The sequence below is a fragment of the Myotis daubentonii genome, chromosome 1 (genome assembly GCF_963259705.1).
Source record: "Myotis daubentonii chromosome 1, mMyoDau2.1, whole genome shotgun sequence".
In the NCBI taxonomy this organism is placed as follows: domain Eukaryota; kingdom Metazoa; phylum Chordata; class Mammalia; order Chiroptera; family Vespertilionidae; genus Myotis; species Myotis daubentonii.
Window position 1 is genome coordinate 229217696 of NC_081840.1, and position 15641 is coordinate 229233336.

The 15641-nt window shown below is 48.0% G+C and overlaps 1 protein-coding gene across 4 annotated transcripts in view; it reads left to right on the forward strand.

Moving 5' to 3' along the window:
* Nucleotides 1-11854: 11854 nt before the first annotated feature.
* The window catches only part of HS3ST1 (heparan sulfate-glucosamine 3-sulfotransferase 1), a 30865-nt gene continuing 27078 nt past the window's right edge, over nucleotides 11855-15641 (forward strand). For 2 of the 4 annotated variants that reach the window (XM_059675670.1, XM_059675697.1), the window contains exon 1: nucleotides 11855-12311. The gene's annotated coding sequence lies outside the window, so the exon portion shown is untranslated. Of the gene's footprint in view, nucleotides 12312-12363; nucleotides 12387-15641 lie in introns of those variants that run through there. The other 2 variants (XM_059675659.1, XM_059675680.1) reach the window with 2 other exon arrangements.

Below are 15641 nucleotides of genomic sequence, written 5' to 3' on the forward strand. Positions count from 1 at the left end.
AAGTTGACCCAACCTGCAAAGAAGAGACAATGGGTGTGTTTTCTGGGCTTCATGATGTCATTGGATTCCAACTGAATTTGGTTTCTATCATCTGATTTCATGGAATATTAGTTACATATTTCTGAGTAATAATTTGCAACAAACCTAGCTGCTTACAACAACATACATTTCTTGTACCACCGTGTCTGTGGATCAGGAGTCCTGGCCGGCCTGAATTGGTTGGGCTCTCTGCTTCAGAGTCTCATCTGAAAGTGGCAATCGAGGAGTTGGCCAGGGCTGCAGCCTCACTTTTAGGTCTGACTGAGGAAGGAACCCCTTCCAGGTCCATGTGACTGTTGGCAGCATCCACTTCTTGCAAGCTGTAAGACTGAGGACCTCAGTGTCTTGCTGACTGTCACTTAAAAGCTGCTCTTGGTTCCTTGCTTTCCTCCGTAGGGCAGCTCACAACATGCATGACTTCTTCACAGCCAGCAAGGAGAGTCTCCTCACCCAACAATGCGACAATCTCATGTGATGTAACCATGCACATGCAATCACACCTGTCCTACCACCTTTGCCATATTCTAGTAGATTGAAGCAAGTTAGGGGACACAGCCACACTCAAGTAAAGGGAATTAGCAAAGGCATGAATACTAGGTGGTGGAGATCATGGGAGCCAAGTCTGTCACCCATAAATAAAGATGCTTGTTAGTGTTAGATCTCAATGCTACTCTTCTGTTCCTCTGGAGAAATGAAGCAAAGACACCATAGTATGTGATACAGTCAAGTACATGCTCCTGAACCTGATAATGGGGCTCACTAGTCATGCCAGTGTTGATGGGACAATGTTGTTTTTCCTGTCTGTTGGCTTGTAGTTGAATGACCATTCCCAGAAATAAAGCCTTTCTTTCCAAAATAGACAGGACCAATGAACCAAGTGAAATGAGGTGGAAAATTTAATAAGGAAAAGTATTAGGATGTGCAATGGAGGCCCCTAAACTTATTGCACAAGTTGAGGCAGAGCTTGGTAATAAAGGCTTGTGAATAAGGCTTAAGGGATTTGGTTGACTGCATATGAGTCATTCTTGAGAAGTGGCTGCCAAAAATAGCGAAGGCTATGTTAGACTCAGTGTAATTAGTCCAGACAGAGGATTAGTCCAGAGGAGATGACCCTTTCTAACTTGTGGTACTCTGACCCCACATGGAGGCTGGAGCTAATTCCATATCCCACATTCTAGAAGAGACATGGGCAAATTAGAACACTTCTGAAGGAGAGTCCCCAGGAGGTGGAGGAGGCTAAAACCATGGAAGGTAACAAAACGTTAAGGACAGAAATATTTAATTTGTAAAGGCAAACTTCTGAAGTGAGTAGTAGAATTATTTTAAAACTCTAAAGAGCTGTCTTACAAATGAGGTATTAGAGTTTTTATGAGAGCCCAAGAAACAGGACCAATACCCATAATGGAAGACTGGTAGGATCAGATTTCTGCTCAGGATGACAAAAATCCCCCAGTAGGCAGAGCTGCCTTAGTGAAGGATAGATATTAATCACTGGAGGTCTTCATCGGGTCATTTAGTTACTCAACAAACATTGATCAGTTCCTACTGCCTTCCAAGCACTGGTCTAGACAGATACTCATAAAAGAAGGTGCATCCCTGTCTTCTAGGAAGGTCCCTTGAACAAGACAAGTGAACAAAGAAATTTCGATGAAAGATGGGAAGTACCAATGAGCGTCAAGCCTCAGACATTTGCTTCTTGTTCATGTGGCAAGTAGGAGGCCACTGCTCGGCTCTTGTGGCTCCATGTGTATTCTCATCCTGGGAATCAGGATGAAGGAACTTCAAATGGAAGAAGAGAAATAAAGCTGGTGGAAATTTGTTAGGCCTTAAAATGTTTCCTCTCAGATAATGTTTATCTGCTCACATTTCATTGACTGAAGCATGTCATAACACCCACCCCATCAATGGACAGAGAGGTGCCACAGGGAGGCACTATACAGAGATAGGTGAGTCTGAATAACCCCCTACAGGGAAACAAGAACATATAACCAGAAAATAACAGTTTCCTACAATACCCTGGGAGTGGGAGTTAAGAGGACATGATTTGTGAAAGACGTAACTCTTTCAAGAGGCTTCAAGGAAGATCATTTTCTCTACACTCTTGGGCCAACCATTATCCTTTGTAAAATCACTGTTGACACATACAGTGGTCAGCAAAAGTAGGTTTGCAGTTGTGTAATTTACAATTGTCATACAAAGTAGGTGTATAGTTGAGCCCATGCCTGTACACTTATTAATGGGATAATACATTTCAGTGTGAAGGTCTGTAAGTTAGCTAGCTCTCATCTAAGTGGGCCGGTTTTCTTGCCTCAAGAGAGAAGTGAAAAAATATACCAACTTTCCACTGGGGAAGGGAACTCTATAGACATTTAAATGAGGCAAATGAAATTTAACAGTTGAGAAATTACAACGATGCACGACTAGGTTAATCCAGGAAGGAAAGAGAGTAAATCAAGAAAGGAATATAAGAAACTGAATTTCATTAAGGGACCTAGAAAGGCGATATTAGTGGCTGTTCTCCCTGAGGAATAATAAATGAAAGATTGTCATTTGAGGTTGTAAAGGAGGAAATTATGGTTCTCCTCACGCTTCCCTCCTCAAAAGAGAGTTTATTTAATGTATTTGTGAAAATTTCACACATGGAGGGAGAAAAGCTGGCTGATTACAGTTTATTTGTTTGCTTTTAAGAAATCATTGCTGCCTTGGCCATGGGGAGCAAAGCAATTCCCAACAGGGAAAAAGAAAAATGGTCCCTGTTTTCCTAAGCGTGGCTGGTGAACCAAGGGAAGTTGGATGGGGCAGAGAGGGACACTTAGCCTAAAACACTTCATTGATCACATTGCACATCCTTTAATTTTTAATGCACTTTATATCTGAGTTCAGAGAGGTTTTGTTTTTGTTAACCTACTGGTTCAACATCATTCTGTTAAAACTTTGGGAATGAATAGGCCAAATGCCAAGTGCTCCATGCAGTGGCTGTGAGCTGGATGCTTCTTCAGTCATTTTCAATTTGAATGACACCACCTTGATCTCCTCAGAGGAAAAGAACAGGTTTATTACTTTAAAAGTAGTGAGGTGATAAGAAAATCACAGCAGTATTTCTCTGTAAAGCTACCCCGAGGGCCCTGGTTGGACACCATTAGGGGTGGCTACGGTGAGTTCCTGTCCTTCTGGAAGGGTAAAGTTGCTTTGTCCAAGATGAAGTCTGGTAGATGGAAGTTAGACCTCTTGAGAGTCCACAACCTGCTAGCACTGTGATCTTGGCTAAACACCACATAAATGTTTATTGAGCCCTTACTGTGGGCCACATACAGTTCTAAGGTTTTACATGTATTGACTCATATAACCCTTATAACAACATTATGTGGGATAGGCATTATTATTCTTCCCATTTTATATATAAGAACTACAGGCCCGATGCACGAAATTCATGCAAGGGGCTTGGCCCTCACAGCCCTGGCTGCCTTGGCTGGGCCTCACAGTTCCTGCTTTGTCCAAAAGGTCATCTGGACGGTCGTCTGGAAGGATGTCCGGATGGTCATTCTGCTGTTTGGTCTAATTAGCATATTAGCTCTTTATTATATAGGATATAGAGGCACAGGAACTTGCCCCAATATGTCAAGGTCTTCTATTAATCAATAACAAAAAGATAAACAACTCAATACAAAAATAGGCAAAATACATAAATAAGCACTTCATGAAAGAGGATAACCCAATAATCTTTACACACAGGAAAATGTGCTCAACTTCATTCACACAAAAGTCCAAATGACTTAGGCTACATACTTAACAGACTGCCTAAAACAAAACAGGAAATGCTTCCAAGTTCTGGGGAAGAAGCAGAGAGATGGAAACTCCCATGCTACTGGTGAGAGTGTACTGGTTTAACCTCTTCTGAAAACACTTCGGCATGAACCACTCATATGAGGCATTTGCAAGTCCTGAAAGCAACAATCCCACCCCCAAGTATAGAGCGAATGTAAGCATCTGCACCTGTGCACCAAAAACGTGCACAGGGTGTTCACAGAAGCATGACTTGGGAAGGTCCTAAGTTGGAAACACCCAAATGCCATCAATAGCGGGAAGCCTGAGGACATTCAGTGTACTCATAATGCCATTCAGAACAACGGTGCACTTCAGCTCCATGCAAAGAAAAGTTGGATTTCACACACATCGCTGAGGACTGGGAGCAGAAGAATACTGTAGCCATCTTTACATACATTTACAATAAATATTTTTAATATATTTTTTTTATTGATTTCAGAGAGAAAGGGAGAGGAAGAGAGAGACAGAAGCATCAATGATCAGGGAGAGTCATTGACCGGCTGCCTCCTGCATGGTCCTTACTGGGGATTGAGCCAGAAACTCAGGCATGTGCCCTGACCAGGAATCAAACCTAGGACCTTTTCATGCACAGGTAGATGCTCTATCCGCTGAGCCAAACCGGCTAGGGCTACAATAAATAACTTGATCACTTTAAATATAAAATGCTATTTTTTTTTTTCATTTAAGAGCTATGTTGTCTGAGCTTCAAGGCATTCTGTGAAATAGGTATTACTACCATAAAGGAAAAAACACTATATAGAGGTAGCTCCTATGGGTGTCATTTTAAACCCTTTCATAAGACAAATGTATCAGAAATGGGGAAAGAGAGAGTTCTCAGAGCTTTGGCTCTATTTTAAATCTGGAATGAAACCAAGGCTTAGAAAGGGGAAGGGAATACTGTTGATTTTCAAGGACGATAGGGCCACACCCCAGAGGACTTCAGTGGGGACTCCAAGAGGAGAGAGCTGCTAGAAAAATCATATGCACTTGAAGCTGAGAGTTTAGGGTAGACACGAGAGTGTGAGAACCACAGTCCAAATGCTCCTTGGATCTTCCTAGTTTAGAGAGGACAAGGAGTTCGTAGTGATTATTGGACAGAATTGTAATTTTTCTGTTCTTGCATGTCTGTGAGCTCTTTCAGGTAAGGGATTACATTTTATTAAAATTAATAAAATAAATCATTTTATATATTCAATTTATTTTTATAAATCTTTGCCCATATACCTACCACAGGGCTGCTATATAAGACACACCCAGTAAGTGTTTCAATGGAACTGATGGGGCTGTGGCTGGAGAGAGAAAAATCCTTCTCTCTCTCTCTCTCTCTCTCTCTCTCTCTCTCTCTCTCTCTCTCTCTTTCTCTCTCTCTCTCTCCAAAGAGTGTGAACCTTCCAGTATTCTTGAATAAAGACTAAAAGACAAAAGCATCAAGACCTGCTCATCAAAGCATCAGCCCATTTTATTCCTAGCAAACTTGGAAGCAAAGAGTGTGCCACAATTTCCTCATAATGGCATCCCGTGCTCAGCAGGGCCACTTTGGGCCTGCAATATTGCAATTCTTACAGCACCGATCTGTGTAATTTGGGGCAAAGTCAGACACGTGATCAGAAATCAAAGCCATGTGTTGTCTAGAGCTGTTTATCCAACACAAGAAACAGACTATGAGACATGGCTATGAAATTGCATTTATCATACACACCTCACCTGAGTCAGTGAAGCATTCATTCTCTGTAACGTCTCATCTACGCAGGGCCGACCTCTCCATCAGATGTCAGAGGGGCCCAAGGTACTTTCAGGGGCTCTCCAAAATATTTTAATTCCTTTTGAAATCAGAAGGAAAATGAGCTTCTAGGTCTCAGAAAATATTTAAAGAAATAAGAATAATATTTCATCTTTACACCAATGCAGTCATGATATGTGATTTTTAGTTAACTTATCAATTTTGTTGAAGGATAGGTCCCACAGGAGAAAGGTTATAATTCCACCCAGCAACCACATGTGCCAGGAGTAGGTCGGTGTCATAATGGGGAGAAAAATCCCATTTTCAGAAAAACATCAAACAATCTATTAATTGTAAAGGGCCGGATTCTTTTCAAAGACATACAGGTGAATTGGGGTAGTAGGGCGGGGCTGGTGGGAGGAGGCATGGGATGGGTGAGCTGAGTGGGGATGAACCACAATCCTTCACAAACCACATGTTTGGGGAATATGACCCTCATTTTTTTTCCCCCTCACAAGCCCAGTGCTCTAGGAATTAGCAAATCAAAAGAAATAGAAAGAATTCTAAACCTCAGCACCATAAAATTAGGGGAGTTATTTGAGGATACCACGTTCACGCAGTGTAATCATGCTCTCTTTGTTTTGGTCAAAGGAGTGAAAAATATCTTTCAAACCCAATGCCCTCCCCTCCACACAGCCCATTCGATGTACAGAAGCATTTCATAGCTGCTCCCATCAGTTTTACACACAATCTCTTCTATGAAGACAGGGAAGCACAATTACCATTCGACAATACCCATCAAGCTTCCCATGCAACACGGGCCTTTTAAAAACCCACTTGACTTTTCGGGTGATTCAGCAGGAAGAGCCATTAGTGCACCATCTAAATCAGGACTTGGAAAGTTTATTAAAATTGGATTTTTAACCTGATCCCAATTTCCTCTGTTTATAAAGAATCCCACTGGACTGCTCAATATTCATGCTATTAACCTGAAAGATTCAAACGGCCATTATGGGAGGAAAGGCTTTCCAGGCGAGCCCCACACACAGGAGTTACAGATGAAATCACATGGAGTCCGGCAGGCAGAGGGGCTGTGGATCCCGGACATCTCCCCAAAGAGCAAGCGCTTCCCTCTCCCTTCTCCCCTCCCCTTCTCCTGGCCTCCCTCTTCCACCACATGCCTAGGGGAAAAGATGACAACCAAAAAGAAAACATAAGCAAGCCATTCAATTACAGAGAGCACTAAACAAGGAGTTTAGTTTTCACTGGAAAGGCAGCTACCTTGGATAAATTGCCTCCTCCAATGGTGCCGGAATTGCTCCCACTCACTGACGTCATGACTTTAAACTTCCGTGTTCCATTTTGCTACATGAAGAAATCACACCTTCTAAGAAGGTCGGTGCAAGGACAAAACGTGCAACCCATGTAATCCATCTTGCACAGTGCCTGGCACAAAAGCCTTGAATACCTGCCCGCTGGTGTAATGACTGATGATTGACCAAACTCCTAGGTCAGATGCTTTGTTTCCAATTTACCCTTTCCGCCTTTGTTTTCCACAGAATGCAATTTGCAACTGAACTGATGTCAGTGAGTTTGGGCAGTAATAGGTTGTGGGTGTTAATCTTGCTTCCCCTTGAGATGCAATTGTCTGCTCCCTTAGGGCAGTGGTGATGTCTTCACTTTCCATAGTACCTGGCATAGTGTAGACCATGTTCTAGGTGCTCAATAAAGACTTTGCTATGTTAGAATATAAGCAGCTTAGAGGTCATCTACTAAAACCCTTTGATTTTCCAGTTGATGACACTGAGGAAGAGGGTCTTGGGCCAAACACTGAGGAGTGACGGCCCCTTTTCCAGTTGACTGCCACTATGTCTGACCTAAACCACCAGCCATGACTCCTGGAGGAAAATTCATTTAGACGCCTGACCCCTTTTTGGAGAGTATACTATGTTTCAGACATCATGCAAAATTTTGGAGCAATAACTAAATTATGGTGCCTACACTCAAAGCCCTTCTAATCTAGTGGGGAAGACAGATCTTTAAGCAGACATTTTTATTTCAATTGGTTAGCGCCAGGTACTTATAAGCAGACATTTTAAATACAATGTTCATGTTATAACAGAGCTGAGTTTTGGTGATATGTAAATGCCTGTCACGAAATCTAACTCATGCCCAGAAGAGGTCAAGGGAGGGTGTTTAGGAGAAATGACAAGTGTCTTGGCAGAGACATAAAACTAAATAAGAACAAAAGAGCCAATTAAAATTGTCTTGTTTATCAAACCATAAGACCATTGATCCTTGATCAATGAATGTTGGCTGAAATGAAAAAATGAGAGAAGCTCAAAGTTCAGTCCTCAAATTCTTGTCACTTGCCAGATCTGCTCAGAGTAACTTCTTGCAAGTGAAGCTTCCCAGAGAGACTTAGGGCTGAGACCTGGGTTCTAGTTCCTTTTTGGGACTTGCAGTGGGGAACGAAGCAGATTCATTAACCTGCCTTTGACTCCCTGAGTACAAATCACATGGCCCGCCTCCCTTTGCATCTGGCAAATGAACTGTGAGATTCAGACTCTGAGCACAAAAGCACTTTGAACTCTCATGGAAAAAAATAATCATAGCGACTTAGGACATCAAAGCAGCTCCTTATTTTGAAGAGCTCATGATCTTCACTGGGCTTAGCTGCTGGTAGGAGCTTAAGGACACCAGTAATTGGCAAGGGCTTATCTTCGACTACCATTTGACCCACACAACCTCGTACATGGTCTTACACAGCTTCATAGAATGTGGGAAAAAGCACTTTTTTTAAAAGTAATGTAAATTGAAATGCTAAGGCTTTTCAAAGTGGGGCTTTAAGTTGACCTTAAAAAATTCATACATATACACACATATATGTATATATAAATTCATATGTATGCATATATATGTGTGTGTGTTATATAACACTAGAGGCCCAGTGCATGAAATTCGCAGTTCTGGACCCCTTGCTCCTTACCGCCTGCCTGTTCGCTGCTCCTTAGTGCTGCTGTAGAGGTGGGAGAGGCTCCTGCTACTGCTGCTGTGCTCCCAGCTGAGCCTGGCTTCTGGCTGAGCAGCGATCCCCCTGTGGGAGCACACTGATCACCAGGGTCAGCTCCTGCATTGATCATCTGCCCCCTGGTGGGCAGTGCGCATTATAGAGAACAGTCGTTCTGGTTGTTCTTCCATAATGGTCGCTTAGGCTTTTATTATATAGACTAGAGGCCCAGTGTATGAAATTCATGCGGGGGGGGGGGGGGGGCATCTCCCTCAGCCCAGCCTGCACCCTCTCCAATCTGGGACCCCTCAGGGGATGTCCAACTGCCGGTTTAGGCTTGATCCTAAACCGGCAGTCAGACATCCCTCTCACAGTCCTGGACCACTTGGCTTCTAATCTCTCACCTGCCTGTCTGCCTGGTCGCCCCTAACTGCCCCCCCACCCCCGCTGGCCTGATCACCCCTAACTGCCCCCCTGCCAGCCAGGTTGCCCCCAACTGCCCCTCTCTGCCTGCCTGGTCACCCCCAACTGCACCCCCACACACACTGGCCTGGTCACCCCTAACTGCCCCCCTGCAGGCCTGGTTGCCCCTCAAAGCCTGCCCCCAGCCCCCACCAGCCTGGTCGCCCCATGCAGCCTGCTATCAATTGTTTGGTCATCCCTCACTAACCCCCCTGCCGGCCTGGTCATAGGCAACCATCTTGTGAGGGTTAATTTGCATTTTACCTCTTTATTATGTAGGATTGTATATGTGGCATGTCAACATTAGCTTGGCTCAAAGAAGTAGCCAAAGACATTAAAACCAACCCCTAAAATTTTATTTTTCAAAATAAGTCTTGGCCTTGGCCTCACAGATGCTTCTGGCTTTGTCTTTATCAGCCAGAAAATGCTGGTCATTGCTTTGCTTTCTGAAAGGGCAGCCAGTCTAGTAAGGGTAGAGTAAAAGAGTCCCGTTTCCCAGGTAGCCGGATGGAGAGCTTTAGTATTAGATCCTCCATTCTTTCCTGAAAAGACACAGTTATCAGGTACCAATTTAAAGAGTTAGGCCAGTGATGTTCCCTACAACGTCATAGGTAAGGAGGAGATTCTATTTTCCGTCCTAAAATGTGATTCCTGTCTAACTAAGTTCTGTCCAGTTTTGAACCTACTGACAAATGCAACAATGTCCTTGAATACAATAGTAGCAAAGAGGCAAGCAGAGTGTAGGTCAAGCAGCCCGGTTGGGCAGGTGAGGTGTATTAAATTGTAGCCACGCATGGGTGCTAGGATTATACACTGAGAATGTGGGTGCGGGAAGTCATGACTGCGAGAAGAATTCTTGGGGATCATTGTGGTGGGTCAGAGTGTGCTGCTTTTGGAGGAGGCGCCCAGAGGCCATGAAACCTAATGTTCATCCTGGATCCTCTGACCTGCCTCAGTTTCTCTCACCGACTATCTAAAACAACCGTGAGGACCCGGAGTGCTGGGCGACCAAACGTTATATGCATTCCCTGAAGGGTCAAGTTTAATTACAGTTGTGTTCTGGAGGCCCTGGCAGGTCACGAGGGAGACCCTCCGATACCTCCATGAGGACCCTCAGGCCCAGTCACCTGAGAGTGTCTGCTTGCACAGACTGGAGGGAAGATGTGCCTCATATCGTTGGTGCCAGTTCATTGCCCTGCACTCATATTTTACTTTAGTTTTCTGCTTGTGGGCAGTCACCCCCTTTTAACTAGAATTACTGCTTCCCCCTCCTGATCCTGGACAAGAAGCCCTTTCTCCAGCCTTGTGGCCAGAGAACTTATAATTTGTGCAATCCGAGTCGCAGAGCCAAAAAGATATTACTGATTGGGGTTACCAGCTAGGACCTTCGTTCTTCTCATCAATGCAGAAAAGATGTGAAGGCCAAACAAATGAAAGCAAAGTGGGATTTATGGGAGATGCATTCCAAGCAAGGGGTGGGCCAGTGGAGAGAGTCAATGGCCTTTAACTCCTGCTTACATGGTTTAAATGAGGTATTTTCTGGGTGGAGACTTTGATTTGCATTCAGGGATGATTGACAGGAAAAGGCTCTGTCACAATATTCCTTCTGCGTGTGTCCTTACCCATAATGCATACGGAAAAACCCACAAGGTGTGAGTGAGTGTCAAAACCTCAATGTAAATTTTATTATAATTAGTCCAAGGCCTTCATAAGGTCTCATGGAGGTCATGTCATTTTCCTCTGAACTTGTGTCCTGCTGGGTGCTGGGCCTCCCATATAGAGGCGATGTTGGTCTGATAGCTGCTAGCTCCCCAGGGCAGGCCCCACCCCAGCTACTCAGGTAACTTCCTACCTAACACTATGGGAACCACGCCTTAGATGGGAGAGTGTTTTTTAAACTAAGCAAAGTTAATGAAAGACTTTCAAAACTCAAGTGACATATTTGAATTCTTCCAACTATTTATTGTCCACTATTTCAGATATGGAATCTCATCTAAAAAAATATACTGTTGTATTTTGATCTTTCTTTGGAATTTTTTAAAAACAAGTTTGATGACCTGCCTGAGCAGTGACTTGCTTTGTGTTGGGTAAGCGGGTAAGCAGGCAGCCCGGCTTCTCCAAGGAGATCCCAAGCCCTAGCTCCTGGAAATCTTCCCTGTGCAGGTGAACTACTGAATGCTAGGCATTGTCATAGAAAACTCCCACCTACAGGAACGGGGGAGGGCCAGGGAGACCCTACTCCATGTCAGAGCTGAGGCTGCAATCCCGCGCACTAGCCAGGCAGAGCTGAATTCTCTGAGCTCTCCTGGAAGATCCTCACCTACCAACCCACGCCGAACCGGAGGGAGAGGAGGGTGAGGGCGTGTTCAATGGCGGCAGGAGCGCTGGGGAGCCCGCTCCTCACCAGGATCCTGGCTCAGGCAGCCTTGCGGTGGGCGTCCCAGCCAGGCCCCGCGGTGAGCGGGAGAGGGTGTCTCCCTCTGCTTCCCAGGCGGTGCAGGGAGAATCGGAGCCTAAGGTGGGTCACCGACCAGGCAGGGAAAACGCGGTGCAGGCCCACTAGGAAGGGGCGCGGGTCCCGGGGACCCAGCGGGATTGGAGAGTGGGGAAGAGGTGGCCTCGGGGTTCGGACCTGCCCTTTCCCAGCAGGGTGAGGGAGTGAACCCGACACGCCAGTTTAGCAGCGAAGGCACAGTCACGCCACCCTCCACCGGCCCCACCCTCCCGGCGGTGCTGGTTCCCTCCCCCTGGGACTGCAACTCCATAAACCTCGCTCCATGGGGATGGGGGCGGGGCCAATGCCTCCTATACCTGCCGATCGACACCGAGCGCAGGGGCTGGTCCCGAGGCACCGAGCGCTGAGCGGACAGCCCAGCACCCAGCGGGCCGGACTCGGGCAGCACCAGAGCGCGCCTGGCAGCAGTGGGCGCTCGCGATCTTCCTCTGCCCTACGCACTCTCCCCCAGGGCCCGGCCTCCCGCGTCCCCTCCTCCTGCTCCTGCTCCTCCTCCTGCTCCTCCCCTCGGAGGGACTCAGCTCCGAGCCTCCTGCCTGCAAAGTCGCCGGCGCGCGGGCTACAGCGAGAGGACGCCACAGCCAGCCGTGTCTCTGGGTGCCCGCGCCCCTTCTCTCCTGCCTATCCCGGGGTGTCCTGAACCTCGCTCCGCCGGCCACCGCTGCTCGACGGCACTGCCCATGGCCCAGCCCGAGAGCCGACTTCTGGGGCCGGACCTGCTGGACCGCAGCGCAGCTCAGGTGAGTGGCAAGACACCGGGCGCGCCAGGTGCTCCGACCTGGAGTCCGGGACTTAGTGCCAGCTCAGGGCTCACGGTGAGTCGGAGCTGGAGCAAGTGTAGTGACTGTAGGGGGACAAGGAAGGAGAGACGGGGTTTTTCCATCCTCCTCGCCTCCTGCCCTACCCCCCGAGGCCCCCACCCCCAGCTCTGCAAGTCCGGAGGGACAGTTCATTCTTTGCTGGCAGGTCTCCGGGTTTCTGACTATTCGTGCATTGGATGGTGTTTGCCTTAGCAGAGCGCAGGGCGGGAGGTTTCATCCTGGCAGCCCATGCTCCCTAGGACCATCAGGGAAAGCCGCCAGAGGACAGCGCAGCGGACCGGTACCCCTCGAGCTGGGAATTGGGGCGCGGATACAGTCAGCAAAAAGTCCTTAGGTCGAGGGAGCACCTGGGGTGGGGAAACCTTGTCCGGTTGGAGTGGAAACGAGAAGGGGCATCTCCGAGGGGCGGGGATGCTTGGGAGCGGGGAGATTGAGGCTGCAGGCCTGAGAGTGAGTAGCCTCTTTCTCCAAATGGCCATTATACACTATCTTGATTTTTCCTGTTACTTTTTACATCCCCCTCTTTTTTTTTTCTTTCTTTCTGCCTCTGTTTCTATTTCAAGCAACTTGGGTGGCGGCAGCGGATGAGGGTGAGGGGTGGCTGGGCGCCGACCCGCGGTGGGAGCCGGAGCCCCAGCTCCAAGGGATGGGCGCCCTGGAGGAGAGGAGGCTGACTTCTCCAGGTGCGCTCCGGAGCCTGGAGACCCACCGCGCTGCTCCCCTGCTGGCCCCACCTGCCCGGGAACAGAAGGGAGAGCCCATCGGGCAAGCGGCGGGATCAGCAGCCGGGCACAGGGTGTGCTAGGTGCCGCGGTTTGGGTTGGCGCTGTATGTCTTACCCCTTATGGACTTCCCAGGCACCTCCTTGAACCCGCGAGCCCCTCTATCCGGAGAGGGGGCGCAACCCTCCTCCTCGGGCCCCCTACTTTGCACGACCACTCGCATCCTTGCCTCGCCTTGCGCGAGTCTTGCTCCTCCCCCATCTTTATCCGCATGCTATTTTTATCCAGTACTTGCACCAAGATGCTTAGGGGGAGGGGGGCGATTGGGGAGGTGAGTCCAAATCCACTGACTTTGAATTGCGCTCCCAGAAGCGGTCCACTGGCTTGCAGGGGGCAGCCGCCAGGAGCGGCCAAGGGATCACGGAGGAGCACAGTGCACCCGCTCCTCCTCCAGCCACCGGAGCGCTGGGAAGCCGGTACCGCTGCTCCGCTGCGCCGCCCGCTGCTCGCCCGCCGGGGGAGCCCGTCCCCTGCGCCCAGGCGCGGTGCCTCCAGGGCTTCTGTGGCAGCAGCCAGCGCGCACGCAGGCTCCTCTCGATCTGACTCGTGAGTTCTTGCTTTGCAGCCAAATCTCACCTTAATTTGCTGAAACCCAATGACCAACTTCCACTCAAAGGTTAATTTCAGGAATCCCATTTTTTTTTTTTTAAAAAAAGGAGGGGAGACACCCCAACTCCTGCCTCCCTGCGTTTGTAAAGCCCATCTTTCTGCGTCGGGAATGCTGACTCTGCTTTCTGCTTTCTCAGTAACAGTTGGGAACAATCACCATCCGCCTGACCTAGTGAAATTCCAGGAGAGGGACGCTTCTGCGTTATGCTTTGTATTTCCAGGGCTTAGATGCCATGTGTTCCTCCCCTAGGACGGCAGAAATAGCACTTTGAAATGGACCACGCTGTTACGTAAGGTTTCCCCCAGCGCCAGGCAGAGCGAGAGCAACTTTGAAAGGAGCCTCCTCTCTTGGAGTCAGGAGGGCTCTCTAACTCTGCCAGCGGAGTTTGACAAGGGTGCGGACTTTGTGACTAAGCACCCCTAAGCGCAGTGAATTACAACAGTAGCTTGACTGAGGGTCCCTTCCTGAGGATTCTGGAGCATTTATTCTGGGCTGCCTGGTGAACAGGACACTGTAACTTTAAGATGGGAGATTTTCTTTCTGTTTTGGAAAACTGGTGAGAAAGTGGTACCTTGAGCTTGCGGATGGGAGCAGGAAACCCCCAGGCTCTAGGCTCGGTGGGCATGCCTGGTAGGAAGCCTCCAGCCCTGTGCATAAAGCAGTGCTTTGCACAGTGTAGGTGTCTGGGAACCCTGTGCTTGGGCTCCACAGTCTAGCTGGGGCTTGTGCTTCTGTTGCCAAAAGAAGAAACTCTTTCGCTGGAAAAGTCCCCCAAGCTCTTGAAAGAAAAGGTAACGGTAACGCGGATGTTTGTCTTGAATGAGAATGTGCTGGTGATTAGAAAGGGGCCAGGAAGATGGACTGGCTGGTGGGAAATGGCCCGATCAGCGCCCCTGCTTTTCCCAGACCACAGCGTTCACCCAGACTGGCACATGCCAGCCTGGAGTACTGAGTCATGTTCTCTCTGTTGAGGCTGGAGTTTGGAGGGGGGATGGAGGGAAGACAGTAACATGTGTTGATGTCCCGATGGAACTGAGCCTGGATCCAGGGTCATGGCCCAGGCACCAGGTTCCAGGCCGTGCCTCTCTGCCAGGGAACCTCCCTGAGAGACAGTCCTGGAGGAGTGAGGAGTTACAGCTTTCTAGCTGCTGGTGGGAGGGGCAGGAACTTTCCAGCTCTTGTAGAAGCCATAACTTTCCGGCTGGTATTGGGGAAGACCTGGGTTGCTCCCCATCACTTTGGGGTAAGTCTATCTTCTTTCAAATCGCAATAATGGCCCAGTGCTGTCTAGTATGGCTGCCCTTTCCCAGTGGGGTGACGCCAGGGTGCTAGCTGAATTTGGAGGCCACTTGTTTCCCCCACATCCTTGGCAAATGGCTTTTCCTCCTTCAGAACTTTGGATTCTTCCTCTGCAACTCAGATTATTATGAGAAAGTGAGATCATGCATGTGAAGAGCGTTGTGCTGATTCTAAATGTGCAGGGCTATTTGCCTTTACTACAAACTTGATTCAGTTTGTTGCAGTGCTCACTGTAGTCTGCGTGTGTCTGTGTGGATTACGTAGTCTAGATGGAGAAGATTTCACACAAGGTGCCAGGATCTCCTTGTGAGCGCTCTACCTGAAACCCCCCAGCACCAGGCTTCTCAGGCCATTACTTTCTTGGTTTTAGGATCAGAGTGAAATGTTTTAGAGGTTTGTTTTTTCTTTTTCTTTTTAGCTTAATGCACTTCGAATGTCTTAAGATAACATATTTTTGGAGGAAGGGGCCTGCTACTGATTCATCAGAAAAGAAGGAAAGTTGCAGATGAGTGTATCCATTGGAGGAAAGTGACACATGCCCAGCCTGGGGAGATGACC